At 38.2% G+C, this 17,442-nt stretch overlaps 1 non-coding gene and 1 pseudogene across 1 annotated transcript; one reads left to right on the top strand and one right to left on the bottom strand.

Moving 5' to 3' along the window:
- Window positions 1-3,682: 3,682 nt before the first annotated feature.
- On the bottom strand, window positions 3,683-16,954 carry LOC119505641 (annotated as a pseudogene).
- Window positions 9,201-9,307, top strand: LOC119510929. The gene has a single exon (XR_005212071.1). It is a non-coding gene; the product is annotated as a U6 spliceosomal RNA (small nuclear RNA).
- Window positions 16,955-17,442: the final 488 nt, after the last annotated feature.

The raw sequence follows: 17,442 nt of genomic DNA, 5'->3' as shown, positions 1-17,442 counted from the left end.
GGGATTTGTAGGTTGTATTGAGCAGTCCACATTTGTTAACTAAAGCATCAGTTGGAGCTCAGCTGTGCTATATTTGTTTGTTCGGAGAGTACTGCTCTCCAGCACAGTGAGATTTTGCATTTCAGTCTGTGGGGGGAGGGTCTCTTGTTGGGTTCACAGTTTTTACTTACAGATTTTATGCTGCAATCTTGAGCATTCTCCCTAATTCACATTGGTGTATGATGAGTAGAGAGTCATGTTTGTCCCCCCTCAGTTATTCCAGATTATTTGCTAGTGGTTCCTGGTTGTTTACTAGTTGATTCAGGGGGACAAGCTAGCTTCCATCCCTCTCTATGCCACCATTTTCCCAAGATTTATCTTTTTTACTTTCATCTTATTCTTGTTTTTCCTTTCTCTGATATAAGGAAAATATTCAGAAAATAGATTAGGGTGATTATTGCACAACTATATGATGGTACTGTGAACTGATTGTACATTGCAGTTGATTGTATGGTATATGAATATATCTCAATAAAATTGAATTAAAAAAAAACAACAAACAAAAAACTATAGGGACAGACAAGGCATGGCAAAGATTATTCTATATATCACTATAAATATACTGGCATAGTGCTCTGTATACTTCCTTCCCCACTCTTTCTCCAACCAGCATAGACAAAACATGGCTTGGCCATTCTATTTCCAAAAAAAATTTCGTATGAATTTTAGCAAAAACATATTGATGAACTGTTGTTTTACTATGTCTACTTTTAACATAACTTTTATACTTATAAACATTTAGAAAGACTATATTTTTCAAAACAGTATTTAGCATTGTTACTTAAATATACAGAAGTGAGGAACAAAAAGCACACAGAGAACAATGGTTATAATATGAAAATGTCTTTTTAATATGAGAAGCCTTCTCTTTCTCTTTGTGGTTTTCTCCTACATCCCTATTAATTATTAAACATGTGTCATTTCATGTGCCTTTTATAGAGGTGGTCTAACAATTCTATTAACAAAAGACATTTCCAGAAGACATTTCTCTTGTACAAAATTTTTTTAAGGGGCATTTACAAGACACTTAATTTTCTTAGTCTACTTTATAATACATCAGCAAACTCAATGCATCTAAGGGGGCCTAGAAGTTGCAAAATAAGCTTTCTTTTACAAGGCTGGAGGCAAGTTGAGAGCAGCCTTTTCGTATCATATGCATAGACATTCTATAAAAGGTCAGTAAATCTTTCCAAGGGGTGTTAAACACTTCTATTCTTCAAATATGGAATGTTATTCTAACCTTTCTCTCAACCAATGTGACCCAAGTTCCTGGGTGTGCATGACTCCATGATCCGAGCTGGTGTGATGGGCTTTGGACCTGGCTTCTCAGGGAATCAAAAACCCTCAGGGTCTTCTCCTTGCAGTTAGGCCAGCCACCATTCTTCTTGCCCAAAGGTACTGTGGCCTGAGACCTGTATATTGATAGACATTTGGATCATTTCCACTCTTTGGCAATTAAGAACAACGTGGCTGTGTACATTCATGCACAAGTTATTGTGTGGACATGTTTCAATTTTCTTGAAAATATGCCTAATAGTAGAAATGCTGAATCATATGATAAATCCATGTGTAACTTTATGTATAACTGCTAAACTGTTTTCCATAGTAGCTGCACCGTTTTGCATTTTATGATGTTACCTATTTCTCCACATCTTTACCAATGCATTTTGATTATATCTATCCTAATGAGTGGTGAACTAGGTTTCTCATTGTGGTTTTGATTTGCATTTCCCTAATGATTAATGATGCTGAGCATCTTTTAATGTGATTATTCACCATTTGTGTATCTTATTTGGAGAAATGTTTATTGAAATTCTTTACATTTTTAAAAATATTTTTATTGTTCAGTTTATTTATAACTCCTCTTCATTTTTTTTTTTTTTTTGGAAGAGTTTATGAATTAGTGGTGTTGATTCTTCTATAAACATCTGGTAGAATTTACAAAATGGGCCTGAATGTTTTTGCTTTTATTTACTTATTTTTTTGATGGGAAGTTTTTGATTACTAATTCAATACTATATTATTTTTAGGCCTATTCAGATACTCTATTTCTTCCTGAGTCAGTTTTGTTGGCATGTGTCTTTTCAGGAATTTGTCAATTTTATCTATGTTTTTTTGTAGTTGGCATACAATTGTTCATAGTATTCCTTTTTATTTGTTTTTGTTTATGTAATGTCACTAGTAATGTCCCCACTGTCATTTCTAATTTTAGTAATTTGAAACTTATCTCTATTTTTCTTGGTTCGTCTTGCTAAAATCAATTTTGTTGATCTATTTCAAGAGCCAACTTTGGTTTTATAGTTTCCATTTTTTCTCCATTTTTTTCTAATCTGTACTTCATCTATATTTTGTTTGCTACCTCTCCAATATTTATTATTTCCATCTGCTTCCTTTGGATTTAGTTTTCCCTTCTTTTCCTAATTTTGTAATGGGGAAGGTGAGGTTATTAATTTTATCATTCTTCCTTTCTAATACAGGAATTTTCACCTATGAATTTCTCTCTAAGTACTGCTTTTGTCATCTCTCATGAGTTTTAATATGTTGTATTTTTGTTTTCATCCATCTCAAAGTGTTTTATAATTTCACTTGTGATTTCCTTTTTGACCCATTAATTATTTAGGAATATGTTGATTAATATATGTATATATATTTGTAAATTTCCCAAATTACTTCTGTTGGTTGTTTCTAATTCCTTCTCTGGTAATCAAAGAACATACTTCATATGATTTCAATACTGTTTGAATTATCAAGACTTTGTAATGCCCTGCATATTGTGTATACTGGATAAGGTTCCATGTGCACTTCAGGAGAATGAATTATTCTGTTATTGAATTAAGAGTTTTGTATATGTCTAGTAGATCAAATTGTTTTATAGAGTCTTTTAAGTCTTCTATTTTATTGTTTATCTTCCTTGACAGAAGATAAACATTATTAAAAGAGGGATTTTTTTTTTTTTTTTTTTTTTAATGTACAAAAAACAGTTTTATTAGTTAATTGCCCCAAGTTCACCTCTGTTCATGCTCTGGGTGACAGCTGTTACTCAGATCTGGCCCAGGCTCATTGGCAAGTTACCAGATTGACAAATAGGAAAACTGTTCTGCAAAACAGCAACTGTCAGTTTAAAGCATTATTAACATTGCAGAAGGAAGCAAAGTTACTAGGGGAGTTTTGGACAGTTCAGGATGATTACTTCAGAGAACAGGAAACCCATTCTGTAAGGGCCATCCCATGCTTCCATCTGACTGGGGAGATGGGGAAAGGACCCTTTCACTCTGGGATGACAGTTACTTCTTTAAACTCATTTGCAACATCATAGACAAAACAAAACAAAACAAGACAAAAAAAAGGAAAACAAAAACAACAAAAAACACTTGTCTATTCCTTGAGCTTTCTGATTTAGAAGTAGTTATTAAAAAAACTCTCTGTCCCAGAAGCCCCACCATGTTTGTGAGCCTCACAGGGTGCGCCTGCTATCCTCCCTGGCAGGTTGGGGGAAGATGGAGATGTATGGAAGGTTGATCAGTCTTGGTTTGAAAATGGGAAGTCATTTCTAGAAATATGGGATGAGGAGCAGAGACCCTTGCTGCAATTGTGTCCTCCCAGAGCTTCACTCCACCAGGAAGAGCTCAGAGCATGGCTGGCCTCACTGCATGCTGAACCACTGCTCCTGGTCAGCCCACTGGGCTGCCTCACAGTCACTGCTCTCCAGGTGCCCTTCTTTTCCACTCCCTTCCATGTCATCCACATCCTCCTCCTGAGTGGCATCCATGGGACTCTCCTCCTTCTCCATCTTCTGCATCCCCTGTAGATACTTCTGGTCATTGGGGTCCAAACTTAGTGCTATACTATACTGGTCCATTGCTTCCTGATACTCATTGACAGCAACAAGGAAATCTCCTAGGACCCAATGTAAGACAGAGTCACTCAGATTAGCTAGTGGGTTCCCCAGCAAAGCAATTTGATCTTCATATTTCTGTTCCTTGCTAAGTAGTTCTGCTTTTTTCACCACAGCTTTAATGTAATTTGACCTTTAGGTCAGGGCTTTATCTAATAAAGTCTTGGCTTTCTCCTGTGTGACTGGGTCTTCAAAACAAACAGTTGCTAAAAGGGTAAGAGTTTGCATTTTCTCCTAGAGTTTTGTAAACATTGTTAGCCATCACCATTGCTTCACAAATACTGTTGGAGGCTAAGTAACATTCAATGAGAACTTCATAACAATCTAAGCTACAAGGTGCAAGCTGCATGGCCTCCCAGAAGTGGATTATTGCTTCTTGGACTCTGCCCATGTTCCTAAGAGCTGCTCCCTTAAGTAACAAAACTTGAACACTATTTACTGTTCAGTTGAATGACTTTGGCTCCTAAACAGAAGGCCTGGGAGTAACATTTGCTATAGAAGCTATGACACCCAGAGACTACCCAGGGAGATGCGTGCTGATCAGAAATATTGAAAAAGCAGCAGCCAAGGTTCTCCATGTCCTCCAGCCAACCTACTAAAAGAGGGATGTTTGAAGTATCCAACACTACATCCTGAATTGCCAATTTTTCCCATAGATTTTGTCAATTCTTGCTCTACCTAATTGGTGCTCTGTTGTTAGGTGCATATCTGTTTATAATTGTATATTTTATTGATAGATTGACCGTTCAATCATTATACAATGTCATTATTTGTCTCTGGTAACAATTTTTGTCTTAAAGTCTATTTGTCTGATGTTAATATAACATTCCAGCTCACTTTTTGTTATAATTTCCATAGCCTATATTTCCCATCTTTTACTTTTAACCTATTTGTGTCTCTGAATATAAGGTGTATCTCTTGTAGATATCATATATTTATGTCATATTCTTTAATCCATTATACCAATCTCTGCATTATGGTTGAAGCTTTTCATCCATTTACATTTAATATAATTATTGAGGTAGAAATAATGCCTGACATTATGTTATTTTTTTTACAAGTTTTTTCCTTGTTACTTGTTTTCTATATTTCACATCTCCTCTTTTCCCCTCTATTAGTTCATTAATCCTTTTTTCTTTTCTGTTAGATATTCTCTTGTGTACCATTTTAAATTTTCTGCTACTTTTGCTATATGATTTTTAGTTATTTTCTATGTAGTTGTGCTGGGAATTATTATTAACATCTTACTTTATAAAAATATTTGGTTTGTAGTAGTATAAAATTAACTTAAATATTTTACAAAATCTTTGCTCCTATATAGGTCCATTCCCTCTTCCCTCCTTTTTGTTGTTATTGCTATACAAATTACCTGATTGTAGATTGCATGCCCATCAACACAGGTGTCTCATTATAGGTTTATACAGTTGTCTTTAAAATCAGACAAAAGAAAAAAGAGTTGCAAAAATATGCATTTTTTTAAATTAGAGAAGTTGATGTTTGCAAAACAATAAGGCATAAAATAAAGGATTCTTGTACACCATTTCACCACCAACAGCTTGCATTGGAGTGGAACATTTGCTACAATTGATGACAGCACTTTTTAAAATAATTGTACTATTTTTTTAACAGTAGTTGCCTTAGTTATAATAGATTAAAATGATTCTAGCATCCATTATTTACATTAGGTGTATTTTGTCTCATATATCACCCTATTATTACTACCTTGTATTAGTATTGCAGTTGTTATAATTCATGAAATAAATTTCTTATATTTGTACTATTAAGTTTAGTCCATCATCTACAATAGGAATCACTGTATTGTACTGTCCTATAGTTTATCTTCTCATTTTTATTCTAGTAGTATATACAACCTAAAGTTTCCTTTTTAACCACATCCATACTTAACCTATGTATTTCAGTGCTGCTGATTATATTCACAATAATGTGCTACCATCACCACTGTCCATTTCTAAACCTTTACCCTCAGTCTAAATAGAATTTTTTTTCAAGATAAGTCTCAACTCCCCATTTTCTAGCCCCAATCAATCTCTTGGTAATCTATAGTCTAGATTCTAATACTGTAAATTAGCTTATAATAATTAGTTCATAAAAGTGGAATAATGCAATATTTGTCCTTTTGTGTCTGGCTTATTTCACTGAACATAATGGCCTCAATGTTCATCCATGTTGCTGCATTCATCAGGACTTCATTACTTTGTACAGCTGTATAATATTCCTTCATATGTATATACCACATTTTATCTATCTATTCATTGGTTGATGGACACCTAGATTGCTTCCATATTTTGGCATTTTGTGAATAATGCTGCAGTGAACATCAATGTGCGAGTATCTATTTGAGTCCCTACTTTCAGTTCTGGGTGTATACTTAGTAGTGGGATTGCTGGAGCATATAGTAATTCTATACTTATTTAGCTTCCTGAGGAACCACTGAAATGTCTTCCACAGTGGCTGTACCACTTACATTCACACCAACAATGAGTGAGTATTACTATTTCTCCACATCCTCTCTAACACTTGCAGTTCTTTCTTTTTTTTTTTTTTTTTAATAGTAGTCATTCTAGTGGTTGTGAAATTTTATCTATTATAGTTTTGATTTGCAATTCCCTAATATTTAATGATGTTGAGCATGTTTTCAAGTGCTTCTTTTTTTGGCCATTTGAATATCCTTTTTGGAGAAATGTCTAATCAAGTGTGTTACCCATTTAAAACATATATTGTCTTTTTATTGTTGAATTGTAGGATTTCTTTATATATAATGGATATGCAACTCTTTTCATATATGTTCTTTCCACATATTTTCTCCTATTGAATAGATTGTCTTTTCACATTCATGATAAATTTCTTTGCACAAAAGTTCCTAATTTTGATGAGGCCCTATTTATCTATTTTTTATCTTGTTGCTTGTGCTATGGGTATAAAGTCTAAGAAACCACTACTTAACACAAAGCCCTGAAGATGCTTTCCTAAGTCTTCTTCTAGCAGTTTCATAGTGCTGGTTCTTATAATTATGTCTTTGATTCACTTTGAATTAATTTTTGTATATGGTGTGGGTTAGATTTTCCTTTATTCTTTTTGCATATAGATAAACTGTTCTTTCAGCACCATTTTTTTGAAGAGACTATTCTCTCCCAGTTGAGTGGATTTTGCAGACTTGTCAGAAATCAGTTGGTCATAGATGTGAGGGTCTATTCATGGACTCTCTACAGTGCCATTGGTCTATCTATCCTTGTTTCAGGACCATGCTGTTTTGACCACTGTACCTTTGTAATATGCTTTAAAGTCAGGAAGTGTGAGTCCTCAAACTTCATTCTTCTTTTTCAAGATGTTTTTGGCTATTTTGGACTCCTTACTCTTCCATATAAATTTGATAACTGGCTTTTCCATTTACACAAAGGAGGCTGTGAAATTTTAATTGGGATTGCTTTGAATCTGTAAATCAGTTTGAGTAGAATTGACATCTAAATGATATTTAGTCTTCCAATCCATGAACACCTAATGTCCTTCCATTTGTTTAGTTCTTCTTTGAGTCCTTCTAGCGATGTTTCATAGCTTTTAGCCAACAATTCTTTAACAATCCTTGGTTAAATTTATTTCTAAATATTTGATTCTACTTTTCCTGTAGTTTGCTGTTGTTTCTTTTTTGTTTGTTTGTTTTTGTTATTTTGTTCACTGACTTTTCAGAACTAATTCTATAATGTCTACATCTTCTATTTTCTGCCACCACTGAAGTATCTGCTAAAGTAATTTAGTGGTCACCTAATAATTGGACAGAGATTTCTTTCATTACCTGGAATCTGACAGGCTGTTTATGCATGTTTGGGCATGCCTTCAATACTGAGTCAGGCAGTTTAAAATTTTACCTTAGCCTTCACTTACTCCTTGTTTAGAGCCTCAAGTTTAGCAAAAGGCAAGAGCTGAGGGCCTACTGAGGACTTTTCCCAGGCAAATGCACAACCCCATACATGTGTGTAGCCTTCTAGATTCCAAGAATATATAAGTCCTTTTTCAACCCCCTACAGACATGTTATTCTCCATCTTTGTCTTTTAAGACTTTGTGTTTAACCAATTGTTCACCCAACTGTTATACACAACTTCAGTTAGCTATAATGTTAGAGGATTGCCTATGTATGTTTCTGATAAATATCTCCTGGGAATGGTTGTTCATATTTGGCAAGCTGTGAATCAGGTCAAATAAAGACAGTCTTCTTGATGGGGACTTACAGGTAATCACTAGACAGGTCAAATCATGAGAATACTATGGAAAAGTTGCTTTGAAGGAGACCTAACCCATTCTGCCCCTCCCAATGGCTTCCAGGCTGCTGGTTTTCACTGTGATTGCTAGCTGTTGGGTTTCAAGGCTATAGCATAGCTGGCAAGGCAGAAATGAGAATGAGCAAGTTAAAACACCAAAAAGCTGTCTGTCCAGGCTTTTACTTAAATAAACACTCCCTGACTTGCTGAAAGCCTTTGTATAATTTCCAGACATCTGAAAAAAGATGATTTGACAATCTTGCCAGTGTTCTCATTGCCTTTAGGAAGGTGATTTTTGCGTGTCCTTACTCTGCCATTTTCACTAACATATTCCATATTATTTTAAACCAATTTAATCTGGACTTCCAATAATATGTGCCGGGTATAATTTAAAATAATACAAATGCAAATTACAATAGTGAATAATTATACATCCACTTGTGAAATAAAAAAACACATATATATATAATTCTTAAAGGATCCTAGTATTGATTGTTTTGAGAATTTTGTGTGATCAATGCTTATGAAATCTTAGAAATTAAAGGCTCTATATATGTGAGTTAACACGGTTGTTGTTTATGTTTAAAATATTACATTTCTGTCTCTAAGGATGGTCTGATGTAGTGCTTTAACAATTCTTTTCTTATAGTTGTGCTAATACTCATCAGAGTGACCACCCAAGGTTAAATGCACTGATGATGTAAAATTTTTCATTTTTTATTATATTTTTGATGATTATCTTCTCTTAATTAAAAGACAAAGAGTATTTTTCCTATTATTAATCCGAAGCTTATTTTTAAATTGCCTGGTTTTACTATTTTGCATAACATTTTCAAGCCACTGATTATAATATATTTACATCCAATCACATAAAAAATTGAGTGTTAGCCTTTACAATAAAATCCTCTGTGTTATATATAAGTGCTCTGGACAATGTAAGAAGAAACTATAGAGATCTGGATACAATTGCTTATCTAAAATGCTGTGCTTGGTGCTTGCTTCAGTAGCACATATACTAAAATTGGAATGCTACAGAGAAGATTAGCATGGCTCCTGCAGAAGGATGACATACAAATTCATGAAGCATTCCATATTTGAAAAATAATGCTGTTCTTGAAGAATATCTTATATTCTGGTGTTGCATTTATATTATTTAAAATTTGTATTATTAAATCTGTAGTCCCCATTCTCATCTCTTTGACATTATCTCAAATTTCTATCCAATTTTAATGTATTATTCTATTTTTAAAACTTATTTATGTTGAAATAATATTTGAAAAATATTGAAATAATGCCAAGGGCTAACATGATTCTCTTTCTTCTTCTCTCTCTATATATACTTTTGCCTGAAATAATTGAGACTAGGTTGTAAATATGATACTCATTTGTCTCTAAATATTTCATTATGTATTTTCTAAAACTAAGGATAGTCTCTTATATAGCCAAATGTGATTATCACAATTTGGAAATTACAAACCAATATCCTTTTCTGTTCAGGATCCAACATCACATTTTACATTTAATTGCCATATCTCTTAAAAGTGAAACATTTTCTCAATCTTGTTTTTCCCTTTATGATACTAATGCCTTTAAGATTTGGACCAGTTTCTTTATAGACATGGGTTTGTATGATGTTTTTTCATATTTAGATCTGGGCTACGCATTCTCGCCAAGGAAACCCCAGAAATGATAGTGTGTTCTCAGTGCATTATATCAGGAATCACATAATGGTGATTTGTCCCTTTCTGTTGATATTAACTTTGATTAACTATTAACTATGTTTCTACACTTTACAGTTCACATTCTCCCTTTATCATTACTAAGTACCTTAAGAGGAAATACTTTGAGATGATGTAAACATCCTAATTTTCCTCATTAATTTCATTATCCATTGGTGGTTTTGCTCAAAACAGTTACTGTTGTGGTGGCTGCCATATAGTATGCAATTATTTTGTAAAAGGAAAAAGAAAAGGTCAAGTCTTTCTTTCACAGTATAACCAAACAAAATGCCAACACAAAGTAAAGGCAGGATAAATTGAATTTATTTCATTATATTCAATATTCATTTCACACATTCTAGTTGGCTTTGGGATTTAAGTTCACCAGCTAGTTTTTATCTTCATAATAGATTTAAGTAATTTTTCATTCAAAATATAAATTAATTTTAAGAGAATAAGTAAAACCATTTGCTAATTTAATTCTAACCAATATTTTTATTTTTTTTTAAATTTAAAACTAGTGATTGCATTTGTTAATTGAATATTGTAGTAGCATATGTGTGGCTTTGGTAAAACCATTATCATTGCAATAATTAATTTTCACTTAGAACAAGCAAAACATTAATCACATTTTATATGGTGCTCATAGCAAATCAAAACAGAAGGAACACAATGATTGATAAAATGTGTACATGGCAGATACATTCACCACATAATACACATCTGAACTTGAAAATTAGCTTTCTCTCTGAAACAGAGGTGCATGATTTTAGAACTCAAATTTCACTGCTCATTTCAGCTAAAAAGATAGTAAACACATTAAACTAATAAACTGAAGCAAAATGATTTTCTTTATTCATCCATTTTAAACAACAGAAGGCTTGGTCCTGTAGAGGCCAGAATCTCAAAATTCCAATGACATGCAATGAGCAAAATACATTTTTTTAAAGGAAGAGACATTGGTCACCATTTTTCCTGATAATAATATGCAGTGATAACTCTTAAGTGACATTTAATTCAGTCATCTTAGCCCTCAGAACCAGAGATGCCATACAGTGAATAGTTATGCTTCTTTTTTGCTTCACTTCAGTTTCCAGTCTAGGATTCTCTGTTTCCCCCTGCTTTCCCATTTTTTCCAGAGTGTGATTCCTCTCTGTGATGGTTGGGTTCATGTGTCAACTTGGCTAGGTGATCCAGCTGTCTGGTCAAGCGAGCACTGGCCTGACGATTGCTGTGAGGATATTTGAGGATGGTTAATAAACCAACGGGCTGGTTTGTTGGATCATCAGTCAATTGACTGTGGCTGACTGATGACTCATCAAGGGGCGTGCCTTCCACAATGAGAGAATGCAATTGGCTGGATTTGGTCTGGGTGATCAGTTGAAGGCTTATAAGCGGGGCAGTTAGAGAACCTTCACTTCTTCAGCTGCCCAGTGAAGCATTTCTTGGGGAGTTCGTCGAAGTTGCCTGTTTGTTTCCTGAGGAATTTGTCGAAGTTGTTGGTTCATTTCCCGAGGAGTTCATCGGACATCTTCCTTGGAGTTGACAGTTTGTTACATCTCTCATTGATTCTGTCTCCCTAGAGAACCCTAACTAATACACTCTCTTTCCTGACCCTGCCTCAAGGGGGGTATGTCTGTGTATGTGGGTTTCTGTTTCTGTTGACCTGCTACCTAGTTCCTCATAATACTGAAAATGTTTACAATGCAACTTTCTTCCAATCTCTTTAGCTTCTTTCTCCATGCCTCTAATACATTAAATATCCTATTGCTCTCTTACATTGGAGAGAAAGTAGGGCCATATACCAAAGGTAAGGAACAAAGCTAAAGACCCTGAACTAGAAGGAAGACATTAGAGAAACTGTCAAATTTGGTAGTGAGGTTCTGCAGCTCCAGAATTCCACACAACTGAAGTGTTGTTTAGAGTTTGCTGGGTCCTCATTATTAAAAAAAAAAAAAAAAAAAGTCAAAATACAGCCATCATTACATGTTTAGCTTTGAAGTGAGTTTTCTTTTTTTTCTTTTCTTTTCTTTTTTTGGACTAGCCATGGATGGTGGGATTTTTTTTTTTTTTTTTTTTTAACAGTAATGATTATAGGTGTTTTAAAGTAGGGACAAATTTTATTTAACAAAATCATTCCATTTATTTCAAAATATTCCTTCCACCACTGAATTGAACACATGAGGAAGGTGGAAATTGAATGGGTTTTGAAGTCAGACATACATGAATTTAAATCTCAGCTATCCTTAGTGAAACTGCTTGTCCATGCTGAGATTTAGTTTTTAATCTCTCTTATGGGAAAATTGTGAGTTTTAGCACAATATTCTATGCAATGGGAATCATACACATACCAGATAGTAATCTAAGTGTGTTTGGTCCTTTTTTCCTAATGTATTACTTTACACTTTGATATCAATGAGCCTAAATGAACATGGGCAGTGAGGAAATTTTCAGTCATCTGCATAGAGTTCTCTGATCCACTGGAGATTCTTAGGTGTACACTTCAAATTTGTTGAGAAGAATTAGACAAAATTAGACTAAAAAATAAACATTCACCATTTAGATTATCAAACTCTTCTCTCAAGCTATGTAAATAAATATAATTTCTGCAAACGTAATTTGAAGCATGACCTTTTAAAACATTCTATTGAAAAAGAGATTTAACAGCTTTTTGTCCATAAAACAGGAAATTAAAACTCAAACCTGTCTCAAAAGAAAGAATGAATGGAAGAAAATATTAAAGGAAGGAAGGGTTGAAGGAAGGGAATCTGAGAAGGAGAGAGAAAGCCTAAACAATGCTTGATTCCTTGTTTACTTAATTACTGCTTTTATTAGTATCCATGTCTGTTAGTCACATACTACACTATATCCCATGTCAAAATTAATTGGAAATTCAATTCATGTATGAAAAAATAAAACTAAAACTATTTTAATATATTGGTTATGAGGGATAAGGAAACCAATATCTTGGCTTCTTAAAAATTGGCAGTGTATCTTCAAAGCCAAAAGATAAAAGGAAAAAAAATCATTGGAAGTTTTCATCCATTTCAAAAAACTCTCATTAAACAATTGTGTACCTCAGGTTATAGGTAATGTAGTGTAGTGTTATCTCATAACTATTTTGAGGTTATTATATGTACTCATTTAAAATCTTTTCATTCATTTACAATAATTCAGTTTTATATTAATCAACACCTGTGGCAAGCTTGATGATCCAATGCTGTCTGGCCATGAACCTACAGAATAGGTTCTGGCAAAGCTCAATGGGCACTTACGACCAACAAATGAGGAAGGCTACTCCATATAGCAAAATAGTAACAATTAATTAGGGAATTTACAGACTGGCTGGCCACAGGACATTCAGGGCACTGCTCCCTGCTGCCTGGTGGATTATGAGGGTTCTATCAGCAAGAAGCAGGAGGGCATGGAGCCAAGTCTGCATTTGCAAGATCATGAGCATGTCTCTTTGAAATTACTGATATGTCACAGGAGTGGTTCTAGTAGAGACAGCTATCATGCTTAGGAATGTGCACATGCACTTTAAGATGCACTTATGAGGGGTGAGAGTGGGGGGTTGCCCTATGTCAGAATTTACAGATTCTCTGGTTTGTGGCCTCACAAATATCAAGCTCTTTCCCAGTGGGCAGAGAAAATGCATCCCTGGAGAACTGCAGTTTGAGATTCTAGTTTTCAGGGTGGCTGTTCCCTGGAGGGAAATAGCTTTGAAATGGGTAAGAAAGGATCAACAATCTTTAATTCTATCAGGAGTTTAACCTTGTAATGGAGCCTGAAAATTCCACTTTTGTTAATGGAAAGAGAACCAGCATGAAACGTAGTGAACAAACTATTTCCACTAGCAGCTAACAGCCACACTGAATCATCACAGACTCAGCATAATAAAATTGATTTAATTATATTGAAGAGAAGGAGGGAGAAAATGGACTGAACCAGCACAGTCAGCCAAATGCCAACAAAGCACACAACTCAAAACTGTGTTACGAGTGGAGAAGTGATATACTTTAAGCGTAGAACTGACATTTTCATCTTTGTGCCATTTTCAAGTGTCACAACTGCTAGCAATGCTAGTCTTATTTCGAAGAAGTTGTCCCTTGTTGGATATCTTACCTCATTTTTGATACGCCTTTCCTGGAACAGAACTTCAATTATATTCCCAGGGAAAACCCAGTAAAATAATCCAATAAGTGACATCCTCATTACTTTAGGTCATTTCTTAATGGTCTGAGAAATCCATTTTTCTGTTATGGCTCTAGGGTATCCTCCATCTCTACACACTGCCACTTACCCCAAAGCAGATAGGATCAGTGCGGTCGTAGTTGATTCGTCTGGGGGGGGGGTGGCGGCCGGTTTCTAAATCCTAGGCTCTCAGGATTGCTCGGAGGGTACCGGCGGCGGGGGCTCTTTCCCGGAGGCGAGGGCGAGGCGGGGGACTTGGCCAGGTCCCCGGCGGAGGCGTGCAAAGTATGGAGGGCGGCAAGAAAAGAACAGGCGGGACACGTTTCTTTTTAGGGTGAAGAAACCAAGAGAGTTTATTAGGGGAGAGTACAAGCTTATAACGGGCGGTTTAGAGGGCGGGGTAGCTGTAGAGGTTAAAGGCTTGGATTGGTTCTGAGAGGGCGCGGAGGTTGTCTTTGGTTGTTGGGTGTTGCACAATGATTGGTGCATGCGCACTGGCAGTAGGGGACGTTGCATTGTAACGGAGGGGTTGAGTGGTTAGACAAGGGAGGCGGTCTTACCCGGCAAGCTTCCTCCAACGGTTGGTTTTGGGTGAGGAATTGGGGCCTGCCTCCGGCCTCACCTTCTCAGGCCCGGGGGGCTGTGGAGGGCGCTGTCACCCGTACCCACTACCCTCCCCAGGGGTGGATCCGGTCCCCCGGCCCAGGCCCGCCAGGTTGAAGCACGTAATCAGTATCCCGCAATTCCCCCTTCTTTTCTAATTAAAGGAAGAAGCTTACCGGAGAGGTCCGCTAAGGGATGAGGGAAGGGGGAGGCCAGGGAGGGGAAAAGGGGTTGACGGTGGCTCAGCGAGGCTGGAGCTCGGCGTTGGTGTGGCGCCCGGGCGCTCGACAGGGGCCTTGCTGCTTGCGGGATGGACGAGGGTGGGGGGTTTAAAGTCGGAGGTTCAGAGAAGCTGGAGCTCAAGGTTGGTGCGATGTTCAGGCGATCGAGAAGGGCCTCGCGGTCGGCGGGTTGACCGGTGGCGGTGAGGTCGCGGAGGGTTGGTTGTCATCTCGGAGTAGGGAGCGTCAGAGGTGGCGAGTCGCTGGTACTGGACTTGCACGAACGAGGAAAAAATAGTATCCATTTGTTTCCTTACAAGCTGGACAATTCTGCGGATAATGCAGGGTCCTAAGGTGAGAGCTAGAATAATCATTAGTAGGGGGCCGAGGAGAGGGAGGAGGTAAGGGAGGAGGGGGGTAAAGATGTGGGACCAATAGCTGGTGGCTTCACGGTCTCTTTTGCGTTGTTCCAGTCCCTCTCGGACCTTTTTTAGGCTGTCCTCGGCGAGACCTGTGGAATTGGCATATACACAGCACTCTTCTAGGGCGGCGCAGAGGCCTCCTTCTTTGAGGAGGAGAAGGTCGAGACCTCGGCGGTTTTGGAGCACTACCTCAGAGAGGGAATTGACAGAATTTTTAAGATGGGAAATAGCGTCTTGTAGGTGACGAATGTCCTCGTCAACAGCCGCCCGGAGGTGAGTTAGGGCGGAGCCTTGACTGGCTAATGCAGCGATTCCAGTGCCAGCGCCTGCAAGACCTAGGAGGGAGGCAATCGTGAGGACGGTGATGGGTTCTCGCTTTTGCAGAGTGGCAGGAACTGCAGTTCTTTCCAGGCGGAGGAAGAAGTCTTCCTCGCTGTGGTATAGGACCCTAGGGATAAGGACAATTAGGAGGCAAGTTTCATTAGTTGTATTGAGGGTTTGCACGTTAAGGCAGGGGGTAAGCCCTGTAGAGGAGCAGAGCCATTGGGAGGAGTTATGAGGAATGAGAAATTTTGCAGAGCTGCTGGGAGATGAGTAGTCGGCACAAGCTGTGAGGTTGGGAGAGTTACTTGAGCGAGGGCGGATGCACTTTCCTGTAAAGGAGACTGAATGAAAGGTTAGGGGGACGGCAGAGGTATTCCAATTGCATTCCGAGGGGCTGTCCTCTGTGTTTTCTGAAAAGGAGAGGTTGGAGGCAACTGGCTCATACAGGGGGGAGGAAGTGGAGAGGCAAAGCCAACAAGAGGAGGTAAGATTGGGGTTGGAGGAATTCACTGAGGTGAAGGCTGCTTGGATAAGGCTGAGGAGGGGAGAGGAGTAACGAGAGGGGGGCAGAAAAGGTTGGGGTGGTGGGGTTGGCGATGCGCTGTTGGCAGCTGAGGTGCGGCTGGTTGGAGCTGAGGTACGGCTGGAGGCCTGTGGAAAAAGGGGGTTAATGACTTTATTGGGACCAATGCCAGAGGGTGTTCTTAATGCAGTATTTTGGCCTGGTTGGTTTGCAGCCTCTTTTTTTATGAGAATAAGTGATCCTGGGTCGGTTCCGTCCTTATAGATTCTGAAGCCCCAAGTTCGACCGGTTAACCAGGAAGGATCAGTGGGGAGTTGCACGGTAAGATTAAGGTGAGTGCAGGTACCTGTGGGTGGAAGGTGGGAACTGTCGTCCGTGCTGAAATAAACGGGCTCATCACGGGGTTTGCAGTTCCAGGGGGCCCAGTGTAGGGTAAGATAGTGATCAACGCTAGACGGCTTCCAACCAGTAGCTAGTGTCTCGCAGCCCCAATAGGCACAATAATATTGACTGGGGGCATTGCAATACGATTTTCCAGGGTTGGAGGCTGGGCACATATAATATTGGTGTTCAGTACTGCCAACGGGAGGGTTGGGAAATAGATTAGAGGCGTTGACGAGAAAAGAGGGTCGCCCTGCGGTGGTATTGGTTTGCACAATTTTGGGATCTTCCCATTGTGTTAAGATCCATTTCCAAGGCTGGTGGGGGTTGGCCTGGGTGGAAGAGGCGAGAGTTAACATGATTATTAGAAGGGAAGCTATGCTGGGGTGAGGGTTGTGGAGGTGTAGGGGGCTGGCTTTTGCCTGTCTATAGAGGCGTATAATTTCTCTGATTTTTTGTTTCTCCGGGGTTTCACTCGGACTGGGGTCCAGGCTCAGGTGTACTGTTGTCATCTGGTGCGTTAGGCTGCGGAGACGGCGGCGTTCTCGTCTTGTCAGCCGTTTGGCTGCTGGTGGCGGGTCGGATTCCTTTTCCCGGGATCCAGATTGGTTGTGCTGCATCATCTGGGAAAACACAAGCAAACCCGCGCCCCTGGGCGAGGAGTGGGGAGGGACCCTTCCAGGCATTATTTTCTGGGTCCTTCCAGTAAACCATCGGGGCCTGGGTGGGCCTATACGAGGGCCCCCAATGTTTATGTAGGGGCGAAAGTCCTTCTTTATTGAATGTGAGTAGATTAAGGTGAATAAGGGCTGCTATGATAAGGTCCCCTGGAGTTGCCTGGGGGAGC

This window comes from Choloepus didactylus, chromosome 1 (assembly GCF_015220235.1).
Source record: "Choloepus didactylus isolate mChoDid1 chromosome 1, mChoDid1.pri, whole genome shotgun sequence".
Taxonomy (NCBI): Eukaryota; Metazoa; Chordata; class Mammalia; order Pilosa; family Megalonychidae; genus Choloepus; species Choloepus didactylus.
Note: the sequence above shows the minus strand (reverse complement) of the source record. Positions and strands in the feature narration are given on the sequence as shown.